The following is a 14,336-nucleotide window of genomic DNA, read 5'->3' on the forward strand; positions in this document are numbered from 1 at the left end:
TATTCCTTTACAGATGTCGTCGACATAATATCATCCCTAAAGGATTTCGCCTTAAATTTAATACCTTTTCTTTTGACTCTGATACCACCCAGAGTAACACTCAGAGACTTCTAAAACAATTTTCTAGGAAACTAATGCTCTCTACCATTTTCTCCCTCAAAAAACAGATTATCCTTTCCGACAACAACATCAAAGAGGCTAAGGAATTTCTACGGCTGACAGCTCCACATCATCTTCCCTTCATAACTAACCTCATTAGATCTCTCAACTCTAAACTCGACCAGTTTCTCACTACAGAGAAGGCCAAAAAACTCAGTCATCTTCTACAGAAGAAAACCATCAACACCCCGAACACCCTCACCAACCCTAACCTTGTTGTCACCATACCTTCTGACCCTTCCCTTTCACAGGATGAGCGATCCCTCCTCAGCAAAGGGCTCAGTTTTGTACCAGTTCCCAGGAAACTGGACATCACCCAGACCAATGTCGACCTTAACCGCTTTTACCGCAGGATCCGTCTCAGAGCACATTTTGCCGACAATTTCTCTTCACAGGCAGCTGATAACAACCCGGTTATTGATGTCATTAACAACATTAATCCCAAACAGAGCTGTTGGACTCCCTCCTCTGGCCGTTTTCCACCAGTTGATTATTTCATCAACCAATGCACTAATCAAGCTCCCAAGGCACTCCCTATACCCAGTAAACATAGGTCTAACCTCACCCAAGGAGAAAATCAGGCGCTCCAGTCTCTCCGCAACAGGGATGATATTGTCATCAAACCAGCGGACGAAGGAGGTGCTGTTGTGGTGTGGCGTAAGGATCTATATATCTTTGAAGCCTCTAGACAACTAACTGACACTTCTGCCTACCTCCCTCTCCAACAGGACCCTACCACTGACTACCAAAAGGAAGTGGTTTCCACCATTTCCCTTTTTATCAGCAGTAACGAGCTCCCCCAGGAGGCGAACCGGCTCATCATGGAACATCCACAGGTATCTCAATTATACCTCCTCCCCAAAATCCACAAACCGGACACCCCTGGACGCCCCATCGTATCAGCATGTAACTGTCCAACTACTTACATCTCAGCCTTTCTCGACAGCCTCATGAGACCGCTGGTTGAAGATCTTCCCTCATACATCAAAGACACCAACCACGCGCTCCAACTTTTTAATGATTTCCAATTTCAGGGTACCGAATGCTACATTTTTACCATGGACATCACATCTCTGTACACCGTCATTCCCCATAATGACGGCCTTACAGCCCTCAAGCACATGCTGGACAAACGCACAGTGCTTGATCCACCCACCCACACCCTGGTACGCCGTGCAGAATTGGTCCTCACACTGAACGCATTCTCTTTCAATAATCTTTTTTACCAACAGGTCAGTGGAGTTGCCATGGGCACCAGAATGGGACCCAGCTATGCCAACATTTTTGTCAGCTGGGTAGAAGAACGCTTCTTCGCTTCCTACACTGGCTATGTCCCTGACCTCTACAAGCGATATATTGATGACTGCGTCGGTGCCGCCACATGCTCCAACGATCAGCTTGAGTTCTTCCTGCACCATTTCACCAACTTCCACCCGTCCCTCAAATATACGGTTAACATATCTTCCACCACTCTTCCGTTTCTAGACATCCACTTGTCTATCAACTACCCCCGACTGTCCACTTCAGTTTATTACAAACCCACGGATTCACACAGCTACCTCCTGTACAGCTAATTTCACCCCAACTACACTAAAAACTCTCTTCCTTTTTCACAATTCCTTAGGTTACGACGATTATGCAGCGACGACATCGACTTCGAGAACCAAGCCCTCGAAATGTACTCATTTTTCATCAACAGAGGATACCCCAGCAGTGTGATTGACAAGGCCCTTGCCCGAGCCAAAAACACCCCCCGGACCATCAACCCGATCAGGAACTCCCGCCGTAAAAACTGCATTCCTTTGGTGCTTCCTTACCACCCTAACACACTTCCTATCCCCAGGACCATTAACCAGAACTTTTCCATCCTACAGGATGATCCCTCCATTGGGGCCCTCTTTTCTGATCGCCCTATCATCTCATATCGCCGACCACCTAATCTGCGTAACCTCCTTGTTCACAGCTCCCTTGACCGCCCTCAACAACCATGTAACCCTGTCTGTAGATGGCTCTGTACTTGAGCTCCAATCAAAATTGAAAAACCTTGGGGTTATATTAGATTCTGGCTTAACATTCGACCCACATGTACAGCATACTGTCAAAACATCTTTTTTTCACATTAGAAATATCGCAAGACTACGCCCTATGCTATCATTAACTGTGATCTTAAGCTGATCAACATATTTGTATTCTCTCGAATTGACTACTGCAATGCTCTGCTCCCTGGGGTATCTAAATCTACTCTGAACAAGCTGCAGTATGTCCAAAATTCAGCAGCCAGAATCCTGACCAGGTCTAGTGCAAGTGTTCACATTACTCCTATCCTGGAGTCCTTGCACTGGCTTCCGGTCAAATTCCGCGTAGACTTTAAAATCCTCATGCTCACCTACAAGGCTTTACATGGCTTGGCACCTCAATACCTGTCTGAACTTTTATCACCCTACTCCCCACCTCGCAACCTCCGCTCTTCAAATTCTGCCCTCCTTACTGTCCCCCAAGCCCGTCTACATTGTATGGGCGACAGGGCCTTCTCCTGCTATGCCCCCAAGCTCTGGAACTCTTTGCCCAAGGATATTAGAGAGTCACCTTCTCTAAACTCCTTCAAATCCAGACTCAAAACCCTCCTTTTCAGAAAAGCCTTTACTTAACTGGTTCCATTCTTCACCCCTCTGCTCTTCTTAATACCATCTTCCACGGTCTCCTCTATTGTTATTGTTGTATTGTTGTAATTATAATTGTGTCCTGTCTTGTGAAATTTTCTTATTTATTGTTGTAGTCTTCTTATTTATTGTTATTGTCATCCTGTAAAGCGCTTTGAGAAGCCACCTTTAAAGGCGCTATATAAAATAAAGTTTATTATTATTATTATTATTATTCCCCTGTTCACACGTGCAGTGCGGCTTGTCCGTCTGTTTATTTGTGAGCTTTGGCGAGACACGGGTGCTTGTGTATTAGCGTGAGCGTTTTTTATTTTGATTATGAACAGTTTTACAAGTCCGCAAAGGATCGAGGAAAGGTTTATCGCCAGCTGAAAAGAGACACAGCGCTTCGGCTGTGGAGACTTGTTCGGCTGGCGTTCGGAGAGTCGCGTTTTTCAGAATTGTATTGAGATCGTTTTCCACAGAGCTCAGATGTCAAAGCACAGCAGCAGCTCTCCACAGCGATCCTCTATAGCGCCCTTTCTCCCGCAGCTCCGTCCTCATTGGAAGGAAGCAAGAGTGAAAGGCTGAAGTGAAATAGAGCGGGGACGAAGGCAGTGAAGAGAGAGAACGTGGGAAGAAGAGAAAAACACAAGGGAAAAAAAGTAGCGTCGTAAAAGAGGTGACGGAGCTGTCCTCTCAATAAGAAGGGTGCCAGCGAGCTTTGCTCTCGCTTACGGCCACACCCCCTTGAGCATGCCTGATCTCGTCTGATCTCGGAAGCTAAAAAGGGATGGGCCTGGTTAGTACTTAAATGGGAGACCGCCTGGGTATACCAGGTGCTGCAAGCTTTTAAGCGCAGGAGGCGCCCTATCCCCGCTCGCTCGCTCATTCCCCTGTTCACACGTGCAGTGCGGCTTGTCCGTCTGTTTATTTGTCAGCTTTGGCGAGACACGGGTGCTTGTGTATTAGCGGGAGCGTTTTTTATTCTGATCAGGAACAGTTTTACAAGTCAGCAAAGGATCGAGGAAAGGTTTATCGCCAGCTGAAAAGAGACACAGCGCTTCGGCTGTGGAGACTTTATTAATAAGGCCCCTCAGTAGTTGAGATCTCTGTTATACCCATCTAGAAACATGCAATCAGCATGTTATTGCTGAAGCAATAGTCACAACATTATTCCACACCTGGGTGAGAGGCGGGTGATGATGACAGTCGTGCTTTCTACACCTTATACTGAGCTCAGAAATGGACCAAGCGGACATCTCACGAGCAGATCCCTCCGCGTATAAGAAAGGCAACTTGTCTCAGCAAAAATACCACGGATTCACATCCAAAATATGATAAAAAGGCAAAAACCCCACACTTGGAATGCAAACGTACCCTAAAAAGGAAACACGGTTTTAAAACGAACTTGATTTTCCCCTGGAGAAACCTTTTTATGGACACACATCGCATCTATTACACATGTAGAACTAAATATAAAGATAAAACTTAATATAAGAAGTCATGACATATCACACATGACGAAGTCTGGTCCAGAATAAACAGTTTACACTGACCCACCTTTATTTACCCTGGTCACTCACTTCTATTAACTGTTTAACTGGGTAACAAATTAATATTTGTTTCAATTTGGGATCTACACCTGGGAGCCCTGAAATGTTGGCCAGAGGGGAGAAGCTTATATTCAGACGTGAGAATATATTAAAAAAAGGATCTGATGTTGTTTTTCACCTGTCTAATCAAAGCTTGTTCAAAAATTATCTGATTATAGGACACACGAGTTTATAATCATACTCATTCCACTTTTTAACCACGTATGTATGCACAATATGAAACGTATATACACTAAATCTCACGTGTGACTCCCATAATATACATTTCTTTACGAAAATTAGGAACACTTACTACAATTATCAACCCCCCATGACGAGGCAATATTTCATACCTTTGTTTCTTTGTGGGTTCAAAGTTCTGTCCTGTCGTTTCACACGTAACGTTTTGGTAGTTATCTCAATTTTCCTTTGCAATTATCTCCAAGATCATCATCAACTTTTTGTAAAACGCTATGCACAACTGATATTTAAAGAAAGTCCTGTACCAAAACGTCTTCGTAGGAAAAGACAACTTTTTTTTCCTTATGTTAGTCGCTACACGGTTACTCAGAAAATCCATTCACCGCCTTTAAAAAAAAAGTTTCGTTTTTTATTGTGGTTCACTGACATTTCTGTCACAATTCTGAGGGACCCCAAATAAAATTCACTTGCCGGTATAAAGACGCCGGCGAGGATAAGACAGGTATCGAGCCACCTGCGTATCTAGAGGACGTTTAAAATAAAAAAAATGGCGTGTAATGTTGCGAAGGGCTACTGTTTTTTTTTAATAGTTTGTCGATTGTAAGGGACGTGGGCCGCGACAGAAATACTGGACGGGGTGGGAAAAGGTTTATTGATGGTTTATTGTACCGCAACGGTCACAATTGACTCACCAGCAAAGATGGCACCGAGGCCACATCGACTCCCTCCCGCTCTGCCTCGCACCGAAGCTCGAGCTGCGGAGCGCGACGCCAAACCGCCGGTCCGCGGTCGCGGGCGCCGGACATAGACGTCATAAACCCTTCCGAGGCGCAGGAATTATAGATCACTGTAGTTTCTTCTGGACCCGGGTTAGGGACAGTGTGCCCTCCGTGAGAGTCTTCTGAGGAAGCCAGTGTCTCATGGGTGTCCAGGCTTGGTACCATCTGTCCATCACAGGACACACAGACACACACACTCACACACCCTGGACAGGACACCAGTCCTTCACAGGACACACACACACTCACACACCCTGGACAGGACACCAGTCCATCACAGGACATACACACACCCTAGATAGGACACCAGTCCATCACAGGACACACACACACACTCACACACCCTGAACAGGACACCAGTCCTTCACAGGACACACACACACAACCTGGATAGGAAACCAGTCCCTCACAGGACACTCAGACACACACACTCACACACCCTGGACAGGAACCAGTCCATCACATGACAAACACACACTCACTCACACACCCTGGACAGGACAGCACTCCATCACAGGACACACACACCAGGGCCAGTTTTCCCAGAAGCCAATTAGCCCAAAAGCCTGTCTTTGGACCCGGAGAACACAGGGAGAACATGCAGACTCCACACAGACAGTCCCCCCCCCCCTCCGGGTCCAGACCCGAGCCCGGAGCCCCCCCGCGCTGAACCCCTCCGTACAGACGGCCGCACACAGCTCCGTTGTTCCCGATTCCCGAGGTCATCTGTTAAAAGAAGCCGGTGTGTTGCCTCCAGGTGACATTTCCTACTGGAGTCAGGACAGGAGGCTCTTCTGTACACAGAAGGGGGTGGGGGTGGGGAACAAGCCGCCCAGCCCTGTGGTTGAAGCCGATACCCCGGCTTCTCTCCAGACACAGCTGGGTGAGCTCCTCCAGTCATTACAGGGGGCTCTACTGTACTCAGAGGGTGGCGGGGGTGTGGAACAACTCCTTTGTTTGGGGCCTTGGGGCATTCTTGTTGTGAAAGGCGCTATATAAAAAAACTGAATTGAAATTGAATTTTACAGGTTTGGGTTTTTCGGAGAGCTTGTCAGAGATCTTGTCTGACGTGCCATTTCAAAAACGTAACGACACTCCTCACGTCCGAGCGCCGCCGGTCTGTGACGTAACGTATGCTTACACAACCATGACGGTTTCATCATGGACAGCACGAAAGCCCGAAAAGTGGTTGACGTTTTAATTTGGCAACGCCACGATGGATCCCAGTTTTTTTTTTTATTTTGGAGGCCAAAGAGGACAAAAAAGGAAACGTCCGGAGGTGGATCGATGGTCATCTTTGCGGTTGTTCTGATGTTCTGGAAAAAACAAAACAAAAAAAAACGGCTCGCTTGCCCGGTCGTGTAGTGTTTCCACACTCCACGCAAATCAACTTCTCTTCGCCCCCGTGGGCTAGTTGCCCGCCGCACCCCTCTCACGTGATAGGGGCTTCCCCTGGCTGTGACGTACTTACCCTACCCCCTTCCGCCAACGTCATACCGAAGGTCGCGCTTCGGGCCGCGGCGATGTTGACGGACTGTCTTGTAGCGTGAGAAGGGTTTAAATTTCGACTTAAGGAGTTGGCCATCGTTATATTTCGCGAGGTAGCATACGGGGGGAAAAAGAACATTTATATTTATCAACCTACTAGTAATACTGGGTGGATGTCACGTTCCCCAAAGTTCAGTGCCTCTCTCTAATAAAGTAAAAAACCGACATTAAACTCCGTTCGAAACAGCCGTTTGTTATTCTGTTGTGAGGTGTGAGGGCGGAATGCAAATCAAGTTGGTGAATAGAAAATGAAACAGGAGTCACTTCTTGAGCTATGAATTCCAAAAAGTATGAAAACCTGTGCATTTTAACAGTGCAGAATACTCATAAATTGCACTGACTTGCTTGCTTTCTTCTGTTGCTTTTATATTTCAGTCATTCACTGTCAGCTAGCACTGGAACAATTCAAGAGAGGTAGAAACAGAAGCTGTCAGGAGTGGGATTTGAACCCACGCCTCCATTTGGAGACCAGAACACCCAAGCCCACTGGAAAGACACATGTCCTTGAATCTGGCGCCTTAGACCACTCGGCCACCCTGACAAGCAAGAGCAAGTGCTGTGCTGAATGCACCAGTAGTTGACTAAACTGAGTTTCTTCCCTGAAATTATTTGCTTACGAAGAGCCAAGTTGCCTTGAATGGATCTTGAAAATCAAATATACGGGTGGATTGTTATTCGGTTGTGAGTTTTGAGGGGCGTATTATAAATTGAGTTGGTGAAAAGGCGCTTTTTGTTAGTCTGTCGGGAGGCTGCACAAGGTGTTTAGAGGGAGAACTTCTAAAAAGCAGGCTCTCTATGTTTAACATCAAGGCAGATTTTTTTTTTCTCAATGGAAATGCTCTTTGGCGCTTTCAGCTTTACGTAGGGAACAACGTCTGCCAGATCACTTTTGAGCCAGTGCAAATGGCAATGTGCCACCAAGTACATTTAATATTGGCTGTGGTAGCGAGTTGCTTTTGTTTGCAAAGCTTTTACTTCTTTAAACTGAATCATCGGCAGGAGTAGCTTATTAAATCTTTGCTCATAGCGCTCCATCAGAAATACATTGGAGGCATTGGAGACCCACGTGGTGTTACCACCCCCTGCCAATCCCTGATTGGTTGATCAAGGTGAGATATGAGTCACTTACTCCTGACACTTAGGAATGCAGTCCAGATGTCCATTCGGCACTCCCTAGACAGATAGGCGCCAATGGATGACCATAGATCATGATAGCCAGGCTTAGCTAAGTGGATCTCCGTTTGGGAGCTGTCCCTTATCAGAAGAAAACATCTTAAATCAGCCTGCATGAATACTTTCTCTGTGGCTGCACCACAGAGAGGGAGAGTGAGATGGGGCCTCATTTAGGAAAGCACAGCAACGCTTAATTCTGTCTTATTAATAAGCATTGCCGCTACAGCTGTAAAGTTATTTGGCAAGCATGGACCTCTGAGAAAGAGTCTGAATCCATCAAGAAGACAGGAATTCTAATATCGCACTGCCGTCTTGTGTACAAAATATTTGTTCAGCTCTGACGTCTGTGTGCGTTGACAAGGAACCCAAAAGGACGTATTAAATAAGAAAATGATCCTTTCTGTTACCATTCCTGCGGTTGGAGCGTTGTTTCACCCTTTTACGTTCTACAATATTTACAGACAAGGTTTTATCACTGGAGTTGTACAGAACAAGTGTGCATCAGTCCATGAAAATCATCAGTACCGCTGTTTTTCTATGCATAGTTTAATCAAGAGCACTTAAAAGATGCAAAAGATGGATTGTGTTCTGTGAGCACCTGCACATCTCTAAGTCACTTCCACAGCCTTCTATGTCGGGGGTATAGCTCAGGGGTAGAGTGCATGCTTTGCATGTATGAGGTCCCGGGTTCAATCTCTGGCATCTCCAAGTGTTTTATGTTACTGTGCTCACATCGCAGTCTTCTGTTGAGTGAGAACTCTTTGCTCGTGTTCATAGAGAGCCAGGTTTACACAATTAAACTCGAAGTGCTACAGTGTTCTCTGCAGTTTTAAATGTACCTCCAAAGCATTTAGTTCTGTTAACTACCAAAGAATGTGAACTAATTTAAAGTCACATTCAGGAAATCCAGAGAACGTCTTCAAACTTGTCGTGGCTGGTGCAGAAAAACCTCACCCGGGATGTTGAATCTCACCCGGGATTTCCTGAGAGATCATTCACCGAGCGAGTCCTCCCTCTGGATTCCGCTGAAAGCTGCGCGAATTCCTCACAGCATATCCTGTACTGTGTAGCACAGTGACAAGAACGCCTTGAGTTCTTTTCCATATGTGAAGGAAAATGCAAAAGAGCATGAAAAGTATTGATGGTATAAAATATCCATGGTACAACTCAAGAAAGAAACTGACGGACAAAACAATGACATTTGATGATTACAAGAGAAACACAACTGTCCGAACATGGGCTTGGATCCTGAACACTTATGTTAAAACACAAAGCAAAGGTTATAACCTGTCAATGTCTCCATGTCTTACAGTTTATGAAATAACACAATTTCTTACTTTCTTATTAATTTCTCACTATAGATAGATGATTGAATTTGAACAAAATCACAATTAAAAACATTTTGGGTTAAACTGTTATTCACATTCTCTAATAAAGAGGAAATGTTAGTGTTTTCCGGTGTGTGAGCCCATTTGTAAAAAAATAACAAATAAAAGTTATATGAATTGAATTGTTCTACTTTTTAGGCTTGCATAGTCTTATTGATATTTCAGTTAAATATTTTCTTCTGTAGTAATTTCAGTTGATATTATATTAATCCTGATTTACAATTTTTGGACATGGTTCATCTTAAATAATTTGTAATTAGTTTCAGGTTTGGAAAATTGCACCCAGAAGCTACTAAAACTGGTAATGTTTGCATAATGTGTATTGTAATAGTAGCATTTTGGGTGGGAAAACAAAAGGTATTTCTTGGTATGAATCCCAAAACTTCATTGGCAGCGTTCTAGGACTTTTTGCTTCAGATAAAGCTGTCAATACATCATAGATTTCTACTCCATCAATATCAGCAGTGTTATCACTACTGAACACTAAATATAGATCCTGGCAATACTTTGTGAGATCTTCTAAAGAAAATCCAAAATTCTACTGAAGCAATCAAATTTATACGTTTATTTTTGAACGAGAAGAGGATCATTCCTCTCAAAACTCAAAACATGCCTGTCTTTTCTTTTTTTCAAGGACAAATGGATTATTGAGGTGTAAAGATGGGTTAAAAAACCAAAATCATCTGCTATTGCTGCTGTTTCTTTGATAGTTTCTTCAAATCCTTCAAGTGATCATCGATATCAAGGAATAATATCATGCACTTGTCGCCGTGCATCCTCAGCTAAAATGTTTTAAAAAGTGCGACAAAAGTACAAAATAACAACATTTATGGTTACTTCTATATTAAAATGAAGGTAAATATACCAAGATATTAAAATACAATTGTACAGTGCTAACCTAATAATGCCTGTGAAGTTTTCCAACAAATTTGAACTGTAATTCTGAAATATTATATATGAGAATGCAAAGAGAGTACAAAGATCAAATTCAATCAGTGAAAATACAACAGTAGCTCACTAAACTAAGTTTCTTCCCTGAAATGATTTGTTTGTAAAGCACCAAGCACCCTTGAATGGATGGCAAAAATCAAATATACAGATGGATTGAGAGTGTGCTTTCCAACTTTTGTATAACATTTTCTTTTGATAGGACGGAGATGTCTTCACAATCTGGATTTTATTAAAAGGAGTGACATCAGTGTAGAACAGCTTTCCTTCTTGGGGAACAACAGTTGTGTTCCATATTTCTTATTCTTTTAGTTTCAAGATTGCAATTTAGTGTGAAACAGAAAAGCCAGCTGGAAAATCTGTTACACGTCATTTACAATGGCCTTTTAACTAATAGCCCGTGCAGGGATCAAACCCCAGCTGTTGGTACGAGTTTCGTAAGGCTCTGCAACATGCAGATGAGAAACTAACCTCTGCTTCTTCATATATACACAGCGAGCTATATTTGCAAGCTTATTGCCCCCTACAGGCTCTGTATTTGATTGCGGTACGAGACCGCCCGTGGAGAAATGAAGTGAGGAGGTTGTGTTCATTAAAAGGCTCATAGCGTCCCTGGGAGGGCTCAAACCACCACCCTTTTGGTTAACACCCGAGCCACAAAGACTCATGTACAGCTTAACACGTCTCGGTCTCAGTGCAAGTGATACACTCCGTAAAAGTTTTGGAGATTCATTTGTTTTTAAAGGAAAATTACCAACAGCAGCTGAGATTTATTGGAGTTTTTTCATTCTATACTGCGATTTCTGTGTTTTGACGAGAAGGGATGGACATATAAGGTCAGAAGGCTGGGGAATTGGACCTTATGGTGAAGGCTGCAGGTTCAGCAGCAGAACCTGTTCAGTATCAGTTGACTCCCATGTACTTAAAACACTCAACTTCCGGATTTAGAGTCAGACGTGCTACCGTTGCACCATGGGGTACTTAATGAAAAAAAAACAATCAGTGTTCCTGGATCTGTTGTCGAGAACAACACCTGCTCAAGAGCTGTGAGGCAAGAATAAAATGTGGTCTGGGAAGAAGAGACTCTCTTTGGGAGAGCGGCACTCCTCACAGGAGGAAAAAAAAATTCACGACGCTGATGGGGGCTTAAAAGTAGCTGTTTGGCGTGACCTCGTGGCACAACGGAAGCGCTTCTGACTTCACATCAAAAGGCTGCGTGTTCAAATCATGTCGAGGTCAGCTATTAGTTTTTCAAGTTCTGCTTGTGCTGAACATGGAATTCATACCATGTAGTTGAGTTCTATCTGTACACCACATAGATAATCTACACAAAATAGAGTAATAAAGAACACGCATTTAGGAGCTTACGCAGCGAATACCCTTGAATACAAGAGAAAAGGCACGGTTCACATCTGTGAATCATCACCCCCTTCTTTAGAGACAGCTACATCAGAGAATGGAATCCTGGAAGTTTCAGATCTCCTTTATTATAAAGTAAAACAAACCTGAAAGTTGGAGATTTTAAGGACACTGTTTTATTAAACAGTGTCTTAAACCTGAAAATGTAATTTGAAAAAAAAACTGCTATTGGACATTAGCTGGTGCTTTTTGTAACGATTTGCTATTTCATGCTGGAAAACTAAGGAAACAGACCCAACGTTCGCTTTCAGGTGTGGTTCATTACATAATCTATTACTGAAGAGCCTGATTAAAATTTACACGAACCAGCTAGAAGTCGAACCTACAATCTTATGATCTGAAAATCATAAAAAAAATAAAGAAAGGGGCCACAGCCACAGCAAGGTTGTACGAGGTTCTGGGGCCTGTCTGGTGTGTAAAACACTTGGTTTCAGCAGTGCGGGTGCTGTATTTGAAATGCTATTGAGCCATGAAGATGACCCACCTATCCCAGTGTATTACCTGTAGTGTTATCTTCAGAAAATCCTAAAAAATATAAAGAAAGGTTCCACAACCCAAAACAAAGCTGGGAAAAGTCAGAGGACCTGCTTAGTGTCCAAAACACTTGCTGCATTGTGGGTGCTGTGGTTTAAATGCTATTGGTTTGTGAACAGAATACCCCTATCCCAGTGCATTGTGCCATATTAAATAAAAGCATGAGAAAAAGAGATTCAAAATGCAAAGCTGTGTCAGTGTTCTGTGTAAAAAATCGGTTTGAACATCATGGGAGCTGTTTTTAATAAGCTGCTGAGAAAAGAATATTTTAATCTTCCTGCTGTCAGTAGTATTGTGAATATAGTTGACCCTTACCTGAATGAAAACAGGGCGTAAAGGAAGGGTTTCAGAAATCAAACAAAGCTTTATTCCCGTGCTTACAGTCTGGGTAATGGGAGACTGCGCTGTTCTGCTTCCTATGGTCATATACGGGTTTTTCGCATGAAGCCGTATTGAACAGTATTTCTCGCGTTGTGAACGTGTGCACACAGCGGTCCCCCGGGTTCCAGTTCGTGCGTAATTACGCATCGATGAAAAACCGGAGGTTTAAAAAAAGATAATTAGCTCACTGATAGTTTGATGTAAAGGCTGTGGAAATATCCACAAGTCGTGGTCTTTAAAATGCATTTGGTTTGACGGCGTTCTGTGCTTCCATTGCGAAGATATGGACAAAAGAATATTCGTGCATGGTCAAAAAAATGTCATAAAATCGAAAAAGTAAAGGCTGAGAAAGCATCCACAATGTATTTTATACACAAAACAAGCATTCTCGCAACTCTAAGAGGTTTCGTGAAAGCGCTACAGGCGTGCCAAAATCATTTTCGAACTTCGAGCTAACTTTACCCCGGTCCATTTCGGGCAATCACAAAGGGCTTAATTTCGTTAAATGCAGGTGTTAATTTCCTTTCTGGAAAACTTGTTTTTGATTAAATTCACACAGCTTGCGAAAAATGAAATTCAATTCTTGGTTATCAGTGCAGAAGAAATATTACCGGCTGGCAAAATAAACGGTAAGATATTTTTTTTAACCGAAAACTTGTGATTCGAGAGAAGTACCCATCCGCCAGTCTCTGTGGGACAATCGGTTAGCGCGTTTGGCTGTTAACTGAAAGGTTGGTGGTTTGCGTCCACCCGGGGACGCGTTTCTTCTGCGATGTAAACGTTGTCTTCAGTCAATTAGATTTCTCAGCGAAGCCATAACCATTTTAATATTTGCAGGAAATGCGAGTGTTTAACACGTGTCAGGGTCACCGGGAAATGTCCAATAATGCCCAACATTGCAACTCCCCAGAAAACCATATTCACCCAAGAAAAAATATAGTCGAATCTTCATTTATACTCCAGTTGAATCCTCTGCTGAAATATTTTAAAAATACAATGCAGGTTTGTTTGAGAACTTGACAAGCATTGTTACGATAGCACTGTGCAGTTGGATTTTGATATTTTGACATATTTACCTTAATTTTAAACATAAATACTATACAGTATATTGTAATTTTAAAATATGTTAGCTGAGGATGCAAAGGGGTGAAAGGGAAAGGTCAGAGGGTATAGTAAAAACAAGGTTAGGATTGGTGGAGGTCGTAGGTGGTTTTTCTTTGTAGAGGATGATTGAGTTTTTTATCCTTCTCTGAAGTGAGAAATTGGAAGAGTTGGGAGTAAAGGGATCTGATGAGGTTAGTTATAAAAGGAAGTTGATGTGGAGCTGATAGCCGTAAAAATTCCTAACGTTCTTGATGTTGTAATCAAAGATAAACTGCAGCAAGCAAAGATAAAGGAAATTATCTTTGCTTACTGCCCTGTCTTTCTCACACCTGAAGAAGGCTCCACGGCCAACACGTTATGTTTCCTTTCTTCTCTTTTCAGCATGGAATAATCCTTTACTTTTTCCTTTGCAGCCTACGCATGCTGACACAGCTACCCACCTGATATATAACATTCCTATAATCACAA

General features: G+C 43.1%; 1 protein-coding gene, 1 non-coding gene and 1 pseudogene across 2 annotated transcripts in view; 1 reads left to right on the forward strand and 2 right to left on the reverse strand.

Moving 5' to 3' along the window:
• LOC138242792 (zinc finger protein 271-like) overlaps window positions 1-14,336 on the reverse strand; it is a 781,993-nt gene that overhangs the window by 505,632 nt on the left and 262,025 nt on the right. The window lies entirely within an intron of this gene.
• LOC138218943 (5S ribosomal RNA) lies at window positions 3,531-3,649 on the forward strand (annotated as a pseudogene).
• On the reverse strand, window positions 7,350-7,462 carry trnal-caa (transfer RNA leucine (anticodon CAA)). The gene is made up of 2 exons: window positions 7,425-7,462; window positions 7,350-7,395 (listed from the first exon to the last, which is right to left on the reverse strand). It is a non-coding gene; the product is annotated as a tRNA-Leu (tRNA).

The sequence above is a fragment of the Lepisosteus oculatus genome, chromosome 14 (assembly GCF_040954835.1).
Source record: "Lepisosteus oculatus isolate fLepOcu1 chromosome 14, fLepOcu1.hap2, whole genome shotgun sequence".
NCBI classification, from domain to species: domain Eukaryota; kingdom Metazoa; phylum Chordata; class Actinopteri; order Semionotiformes; family Lepisosteidae; genus Lepisosteus; species Lepisosteus oculatus.